The 9,174-nt window shown below is 38.9% G+C and overlaps 1 long non-coding RNA gene across 1 annotated transcript; it reads left to right on the top strand.

The window, feature by feature from the left end:
* Positions 1–3,933: 3,933 nt before the first annotated feature.
* On the top strand, positions 3,934–7,192 carry LOC107836670 (uncharacterized). Its single transcript, XR_001662612.1, has 2 exons — positions 3,934–4,964; positions 6,360–7,192. It is a non-coding gene; the product is annotated as an uncharacterized LOC107836670 (long non-coding RNA).
* Positions 7,193–9,174: the final 1,982 nt, after the last annotated feature.

The raw sequence follows: 9,174 nt of genomic DNA, 5'->3' as shown, positions 1-9,174 counted from the left end.
AAAAAAAAAAAAAAAACTTCTCAAAATATCCATTTGATAAAACAGACAAATACGGCTCAGTTCAACTGCTGTGGAACTTTGATTTTTATCGTCTGGCTTCTTTTCAAACACGCTGCAGATTATTTATGTTTTTGTCAAAGCACAATCAGTCAACCGTATTTACAACCAACAGACCTAATTAGAGAAATGGAAGTAGCTTTCTTCAGCGAGTTGTCATTAAAGTACGATAAATTTTCATTGATTTAAATGTGATGTAACATTTTGTGTGAACTACCTCTGACTGATGCTTTTTTTCTATTTATCTATCATGCTGAAGAGTCCTCAGATGAAACAGACTGTTTTTATTACAGTGTTTCTCTAAGATAGATAGATGACTGTCAGAGATTTAGATCTGAATGCTTTTTTTTTTAACATCCTACCAGTTACCTTCACAACCTTGCTCTCAGAAGAAAGCTCGAAACAACGAGTGCTGGTTTAGAGTAACATGATTATCAACTTCTATTTGGATATTTGTTTGCAGCTGAGATTAAGCAATGTGAGCGTCTTTAAGTTTATAAATGAGTATAACTTTTCACAAAAAATCATGACCGATGGAAAGATCAAGATCTTCAGTTTTAGAGTTTGATCTATGCTAGCTTGTTGCACACGGGGTGCCGTTTGTAAAGCTACACAGTCAAAATATATCAGCAATAATTTGGGTTGTTTAGCCTGTCATACAAGAAACATATGGGGGTCCATTTGTCAGCTGGTCAAATGTTCACCGTATTACTCATTCCTTTATAAAAGGCATAATTTATAAAAGGCATAATTTCAAGTTAAATGTTTTGCTAGCAAGCTAAATATTTGCACATATGGAGGCACTCTGTAGCAAGCTAAATACTTAGGTTCAATCTAAATATTTCATTAGTCTCCCTACTATGTAACTTGATGTTATTTCAAAACTAAAATGTAGCTAACCACTTACATAATTAGCTCTAAATATTTAGCTGATATTTAGCTAAATTTAGCTAAGTTTTTAGCTCGTTAAAAAGCTAACTACTTAGCTAGCTCAGAACTACATATTTAGTTGTATTCATCTTTGAATTAAATAGTTAGCTCAGTTTTACTTGGTTTGGAAATAAATATTTAGTTGGTAAACTAAATGTTTAGGTTACTAATCAACTGTGAAATTTATAAGCTAATGAATAGCATGTTGAAACTAAGACTTAGGAAAATGATCCCTCCATTTTATTTCTCAATGACAGGCTGAGTGATCCGTTATTAGTGCTCATTTTCTGATTGTGTGACTTTACAAGCAGCGCTCCATAGCTGCATGTGAACAATTGCAGCCATTTATCTGCACACATTCTGACTCTTCCTATATATATATACAAACATTGCATATGAAGACACATGTACAGCACAAGTTTGAACATCTTAAAACCTCACATATTTGGAGCTCCTCTCAGGAGAGACAAACCAATTAAAAACGACGGCAGACTCTTATCCAAGTTTCGCCTTCACGTTGCTTAAAAGTCCTCTCTTCCTTCTTCTCTCTCTGCTTTAGTGTCATTTGTGGGAGCTGGTCTTGCTTTACGGCCGGAGTGCAGCGGGGTGTGGAAGGGGGTAGGTATGGGGCCCATCTTTTGTGTCTTTGTTGCTCACGATATTTGAGTGTAATTGCCGGGCTTCGTGCTAATTAACAGTCTAACCCAGATAAGCTGCCGAGAGGCTCTGAGCGCTATCTGCATGGATTCACTAATAAAGGGACACTTTCAAGAGGCAGCAGAAACCCACATGACAACCTATCAGACATGGACTAAAGCAGGAGGAACAGGGCTTTCATTATAATTAGGTGGAATGCATAGGTTTTAAGTGAACAACCACCTAAAGTTTATTTTATGCTCTTAATTTTGCTGGAAGAGAATAAGTAGTAGTAGGCGATCACTATTTCCAAGGGAGAAAAAGTGGAGGAGAATAAATGTCTCAGTCTTCACCTGGACAACCAGAGACGCAACAGTAATGATTTCTACAAAAGGAGACAGAGCAGATTGTACAAAAATGCTACAAACACAGTGAGGAATCCTGAATACAGATCGTCTTTTTGTCTTTTGTTTTTTTCTGTTTAAAACATTCGCCGTTGATGATTCCTCGTCGGCCATGTTTGTTTCCTCTGAACTCACGTTTCATCTCAAGGGATTTTGCGAGTCTGACTGTTCTTGAGCGACATCTATTCGTATGTGTTGTGTTGTATTTGCCGTGTGGCTCAATATCACACCCTGTAGAACCGAACCTGTCACATCTCAGATTTTTTCATCATCATGTGAAGACAGACGGTTATGAAAATGAGCAGAGAATTTCAAACTCTTCCTGTTTGAACAAGGAATTAGATGAGCCGAAGACTAAACTTCTGCTGACTAAACTTTCACACCATATTCAGCCTAGACGTATGTGGACATCTTGGATCTCATTTATACATATTTTACTCCAAAAACATGAGTTAGTAGAACTTTGCACAATGCAGTTCATTCTCTGTTGTCGTAAAAGGAACATTGTGGTGGAAATGACTGGTAGACGGAGCTCTGCATCATCCTTCAGAAGTTCAGAAGAGTTAATCCGCCGACGACAACACAGCAGTAATAGAGAGGCCAAGAAGGAGACGGGATGTGTGCAGAGGGATTATGGGTAAGCAGATGAGCAAACATTAAACATTGTAGCAGTAAACACTGATGGATTGGGTCTTTCTGAAGGGGAAAAAAAACAAAACCACGAAGGCTTCAGGAGTACTAGGGGTGGAAGTGGAGGACAGTGGGGCAGTTTGATGAAGAGGTAGGGCCCGCGCTGTTTGCAAATGTGAAAACGTTGTTTTTCACAGACAATTTTTGATAACATAGCAATCTGGGAGGATTCATCCCCAGCTATTTCCAGTCATTACAAAGAAAATTATAGCTGAATGTCAAGGCAATTTCCAGATAATCACTGGTGAGGCAGAGGCAGACATTGCTCCCTACTCCGATCCCTTTTCTCCCACGTTGATGGCAGTACGTTTTACTCTGCAGATGAAACCTAAAGTATAGCTCCATCCTATAACCCAGAGCCCATTATTCCCTGTCTTGGTTTTGCGGAGATTCAATTCCACACTCGGTTTGTTAAACTTGGCATCAAGAAAGAGTGGGCGCTCCAGGTAGAATGCTGATTCCTCCGTCCCTATCGCCTCCCGATCATCAGAACGCCCCCAGAACATTCTTCATGATCAGAAATGATAATGGAAACGAGCAGCGCGCTGATTATTTTTGTCACGTTTACCTTTGCAGCAAGCCTCCCTTTTTAGTTCTGCAATTGTTGTTTGGCATTGGAGGCTCCCTTGGGTGAAATGACACAGCGAATGCTGCTTGATTCCGCTCTTATTTGCTTCACGTCAAATAAAACTCAGGTTTTTGGATTTGCAGTCATCAGGGGACAAATGTCGTTATTCTTAATGTAATAGTAAACTATTCTCCTTACTGTTAGGGGGCCATTAGACCCAGTGGCAGCTTGAAATGATTGCATCTAACTCGGTGAACAGAGTATATTACAAAGTGGTTCAAAATGTACAGTAAACCGATGAATTGTGAGTACAACTAGCAGAAAAGTGAACCGGATATAGAGGAGGCAATGCAATAATTGTTTACGTTGTATAGTAAATATTGTTAGTGCATTTTGGAAGTGTTCATAGCCCTAGGACTTTTCCACACACCCTGCCCCAGTCAGTAGCTGCATTTTCTAAAACTTTGTCAATATTCCACTAATGTAAAAAAAACACAATTGCACAATCACCATGTTTCCACCAAATAAGAAACGCATTTAAAATCAGACGTGAATAAGTTTGTTGACGTAATAGAAAGCACGCCGCACCATCATCCTCCATCTACTTCCTGTCACCTTCTTCTTTGTGATTTCTACCAGAGGCAACAGCCAGCTGTTGATCATGTGTCTCGATTGACAAGGAAAAAGTGTTTTCGTGCCAGTTTTTCCAAAATAAACTATTTCCACATGGTCAATAAAAACCACCTCAAGTTGGCGGGAAAGCTTTTTATCGAAAAAAGTGTTTTTTTTTTTGTTTTTGTTTTTTATTTAAGTGTTTCGATAAAGCAAATTAATTTTAATGTGCATTTATACGGTCAATAGAAACATTACTGAGAATAAGTTAGACGTAGGTGGATCACTGTATCTAATTACTAGATAAATAACTGGCTGACTGGAGAGATGCTTTTTCCAAAAAAAAAAAAAAAGAAAAAACAAACATGTCTCAGTTTTTTTTAAATATATTTCTCAATAATGTGCAATTTTATTTGGGTCAATCATAATAATACTGAATAAAATTCTGGCGCTTGTGGCTGTAATGTGAGTCAATGTGAAAAAAAAAATAGCGTGTTCCATAATTAATTAATTTTAGACTACAGAAGTTGCCAAAAAATGCATATGGCTGAAAGCAACGTGTTTCTGCACCTCTTAAAAAGACGGTCACATTGTGTGATCGCTGGTTTTGTTACACCAGTAGTTGCGTTGTCACAGTTAGAATCTAAATGCAGGAAGAAGAAGAAAAAAACCAACAAAAAACCAAAAGAACTCTCGCCATCTGTCTCCTCTCTACCTGCAGCACCCGCTCCCTCCCCTCCGCCTCGCCGCTCGTTTCACATCTGCTTTCCCTGCAGGGTTTGTGTTTACTCGTTCTGCAGCAACAGTTTCCCTTTTCCTTCCTCTCTCCTCTCTCCACTTCCATTCTTTTCCGAGCCACTGGCTGGGGCCTTTAATCGTCTGTGGCACCTGTCCCCAAGAGCCGTAATGTTCCTCATCCATCAGTGGGGATGACGGGCTGGATGCCTCCCCTCGAACCGGGCGAGAAGGGTTCACACTCTACCGGACCGCAGCGGCTGGAAGGTGTTGGTGCAGCAGAAACGGACACTCATGGTCATTGGAACTGGACTTTTAATCATCGAGGCCAGGTGTGTGTGTGTGTGTGTGTGTGTGATCTCTCTAACCTTGACCCCTACAGCGCTTCCTGAACCCTCCCATGTCGGTTAGACGACAGAGGAACGTCCTTCTGAAGAATCGTTCTTCCTTTTGCTCAGAGGTCAAAGGTAGTGACGTACACTGAACCGTCTGTCTTGAAGATTTGCAATCATAACTCGTGGAATTTATACATTTCCTTATGGTGTGAAATAGTCTGATTTTCTTGTCAAGCCTGACTGTAAGTTCTGCTGTCCAGTTATTGATGTTTTTATTCGTGCTGTCAGTCGATTCAGATGAATCACTCTCTTGCGCTGTGATTAATCACGATTAATCACTGTGCCTAACTTTAAAAGCTTGAAATATAAATATGCACACAGTTGTGGTTCTTACAGGAACGTTGCCCTGGGCAGGCCCCTCCTTTTCCTGCACTCCAACCAATTAAAATGCAAGAAATGATCAGATTATCTTTTTTGTTGTTGTAGCAGACAGTAGGTAATGTAATCTCCCACAAGTCAATAACAACTAAAGAAAACTTACTCCGCTACACATGCATACAAGTTTACAAATCTATGATATTTTATTTTCTTGTTTTTGGGTGCTCCGCCTTTCTGATGCTGCCCTGGGCAACTGCCCATATCAAAAACAAAAAATAAATTCACTGTGTATTATAAATCACATTTTAAAGTTTTTATTTAATTATTTCATCTGTTTCGTTCTTTATTAAGTAATAATTTTAACTGTAATAAAAGAACTCTTACATCTGATTGGTTAACCCGCAGCCAATCAGGTGTAGACCAATCTTTTCTGTATCAATGACTTTGGTGAAAATCAGTTCATAAAGTTCTGTACAATGAAATTATAAACCAAAACAACAGTTTTAACAATTTAACATCAAATTATTCTGCCAATAAAGTATTTAAGTTTTTACATGCAACACGTTCATAAAATGTTACATTTTATTTGAGCTTTAATTGTGACATAAATATTTTACGTCTCATTATTATATAAAATGATGTTAATTTTGGCTGTGGATAAACCACAAAGTTTCACTGAGAGATTTCTGGATGTGACAGCTAACCTTATCAGGGCCGATAACGCTGCCGTTTGTTAAATATGCTCTCAGAAGAGAAGAAGAAGAAGAGGAAGAACTGCAACTGAAGAACAAAGGGATTTCCCACGAGGTTATTAGAGCAGTTTTCCTGTCCTGAGGGGTTCCACAGATAAATTATCCAAACAACTCATTTGGCAACACACTCAATTCCCTAAAAACAAGAGTCATTATTAGGGTCCCAAGCCTGTGGAAGCGAGCAAACTGTGTTTTTGTTTTGCTTTTTGTTCATCTGCTGGTAATCTGAGGCACAGTTTTCTCTATCTGCTGCTTGTTGCAGATGTCTGCAGAGAGTTCTGACAGAAGCTAGTGGGCCAGTCGGGATGATGAAATTCTCTTCACATGCTGCTGGAGCTGACCGGAGAGCAGGACCAGAAGGTGGGAATTTGTTTGCTCTCATTCTACGCTGAGGTCAAATAATTTACAAAATCCACAATTTGCTTCATTGTTTTGCGTTAAAGTTGTCTCCGCACTAGTTCTGAACTTTAAGCCACTTTTTAAAACGACTACATCAGCTGTTCTATCACAGGTCATGTAACAGGTGAAAACCTAATGCATTAAGCTGTTGACATTATGAACACCATGCAGCTTTTATACAGCACATGGAGAGACATCACTCATTTCTGAATGTTTTTTTTTTTATATATATTTGACTGGAAAAAAAATGTTGAATGTTGATTCACATCACTGGTTAGAATTCAGCTGTCAACTAATAACTGAAAGGTTGCATTTTAATTGTATTTTTATGGCAACTGCTTTCCTCAATCTGTTTGATAATCTGAGAGGCATTAACTCTTTGGAAGTTTAGGTTGACTAACTGGCCGCTGCATTTTCTTTACCTTTTTTTTGTCACGCTGTGTGGTTGAGAGTGGTGGTGAGAGAGACGCCGGGAATCCCAGGTAGTCATGATAAGAGATTATTTAATGATAATCCAGGAGGAACAACAGAAAATACTGGCAGCACAGGAACAGACAGACGTGAGACACGACGAGGATCCGACACAGACAAAGACAACAGGTGGGGTTAAATACACAGGGAAGGTAATCAGGGAACGGGATACAGCTGGGAGCAATCAACAGGGAAGACAGATTCACAGGGGAAACTGGACTAACAGAAAAACCTAAAAAGCTACACAGAAAACACAGATCCTAACATTTTTATGAATAAATGCTTAATGAGAGGAGGAGATGTAATTCTATTTTTTTTTTCAAACGTATTTGAAAATATGAGATAATTTTCTTTGAATGTTCCTTTGCATTCTGGACTTTCAAACGATTTACAGTCAGGTCAGTTTAAAAAAGAATCCAACCATTGTGTGCAGTGCCGTAATGTCTATGTTAAAAACATTGTGAAGGAGTCATTAAGAAAAAAATAATCCTTCCAGGAAACAGAATCCGAGTTCAAGGAAACAAGAAGTGCCATAGAGAATTCTGGCTAAATTTGCTTGATAAGTGTGAGGTGAGATGTAGACGCCTCACATTGTACAATCATAAAGGCAGCATGATCACTGTTGAGCTCAATAGTGTGTGAGGTCAGTCTGATTTACAAAAGAAAAAAGAGAGAAAAAAACACCTTAGTTCTTTTGTAAAGGAGAAGAGGAAGAACTGCAAAACCAAAGTCAAGAGAAAGCTCAATGGATGGTACTTTAAAGAAACATAAACTTCCATTATGTTTGAATTGCTACTCGTCTTTTCCAAACCTCAAACCTCCATCTGTAGACTGAGTTCTCATCACAATACCAGGACAATACTGAACCATGAAGTCACAGGAGAAGAAATAAACCGTTTTATGTGGCGCTGGTGTGTTCTCTGCTCCAAGGCTTCTGTTTCTTCATGTTCACTTTATTTCTTTTTGCTGGACTGATTGGGTCATCTGACCTGAGGACTGTGCTATCAGTTTGTTTTGAGTGTTGGCTCCGTTATGGAGTGATGACTCACCCAGGGTAAACCCAATCTCCTGGTCAGGCCAACGGTCTTATTCCCCCGAAAGAAACCTGAAAAAGAGTAAACAAACATTTATATCCATTTATCAGTTATAATCAGTGTTCAGTTCAAGTCCCCCAACTGTCAGACAACATAAAAAAAGCCTTTGAATCATTGTTACATTAAAAAATGATATGGTATCTTAATCTCTCTAAGATAGCCTGCAAATTGAGTACATGTTCATAAAACAAGCAAATGAGAAGAAAGTTTGTTCTAATCTTTAATAGACATGTTGATGAAATTCTTAACCCCAAAGACCAAACCCCTTCTGCTGTTGTGTTATTGGGAAATCGAGATATGGTCACCACAGTCGATCAATCCGTTGGATGGACTGTCTCTAGATGAGAACCTTTACTGGCTCTGCAACTCTAGTACTCGAGTTACTGTCCTGCAAAATACTTGAATGGTTAATGACCAGGACTTTTCAAAACTTGCTGAAATGCTAAGGCAGTATTTCAGCCTTCTGATTCGGGTGTGTTGGTGCAGGAAGGCATCCAGAGGCTGCAGGACAGAGGCACTCCCGATTTGGAGTTGCAGAGCCCCTGATGTAATTTCTGAATATATGTTGTTGGTATCTATAGATTACTGGATCCTATCCAAAGAGACCACTCAACATTGAACAATGTCTGCTCAAGGTTTCTGTGGTTCAGAAGAGAGAAAACCAATGAAGCTGCTGTCAAAACATGAACCACATTCTGTCAAACATCAAATTCTGTCACCTATGTTTTTTTGGTTCTGATGATTTATGATAAATTCCCACTTTATATAGAGCTCAAAATTATGCTGAGAAAGCAGCTTGTTATGGGCTGCATTGTGGACAAACTGCCTGAGGTGTGTGTGATCTTTTGAGGGCCTCTTGCAACCTCATTGTTATGGTGGTGCATCATTTAAAGCCTCACGTCTTTAAACCTAACAAAGAAGTCTTCAATTATTAACCCCAAAAAAGTAGCTTGTTTGTCTGAAAACGGTTGGAACAAACCGTGATAAATGTGTTGAGACAAACAGTGTTTTAATGTAGATTTGTTCCTAAAGTAAGAAAGAAAACGTCCTTCACGGATGTCACGTGTTTCTGATTGTTTTCTTGATCTTGTCCTTTTTTTTTTGACTAAAACT

Source organism: Poecilia formosa, unplaced genomic scaffold, assembly GCF_000485575.1.
Source record: "Poecilia formosa unplaced genomic scaffold, Poecilia_formosa-5.1.2 Scaffold73, whole genome shotgun sequence".
In the NCBI taxonomy this organism is placed as follows: Eukaryota; Metazoa; Chordata; class Actinopteri; order Cyprinodontiformes; family Poeciliidae; genus Poecilia; species Poecilia formosa.
Note: the sequence above shows the minus strand (reverse complement) of the source record. Positions and strands in the feature narration are given on the sequence as shown.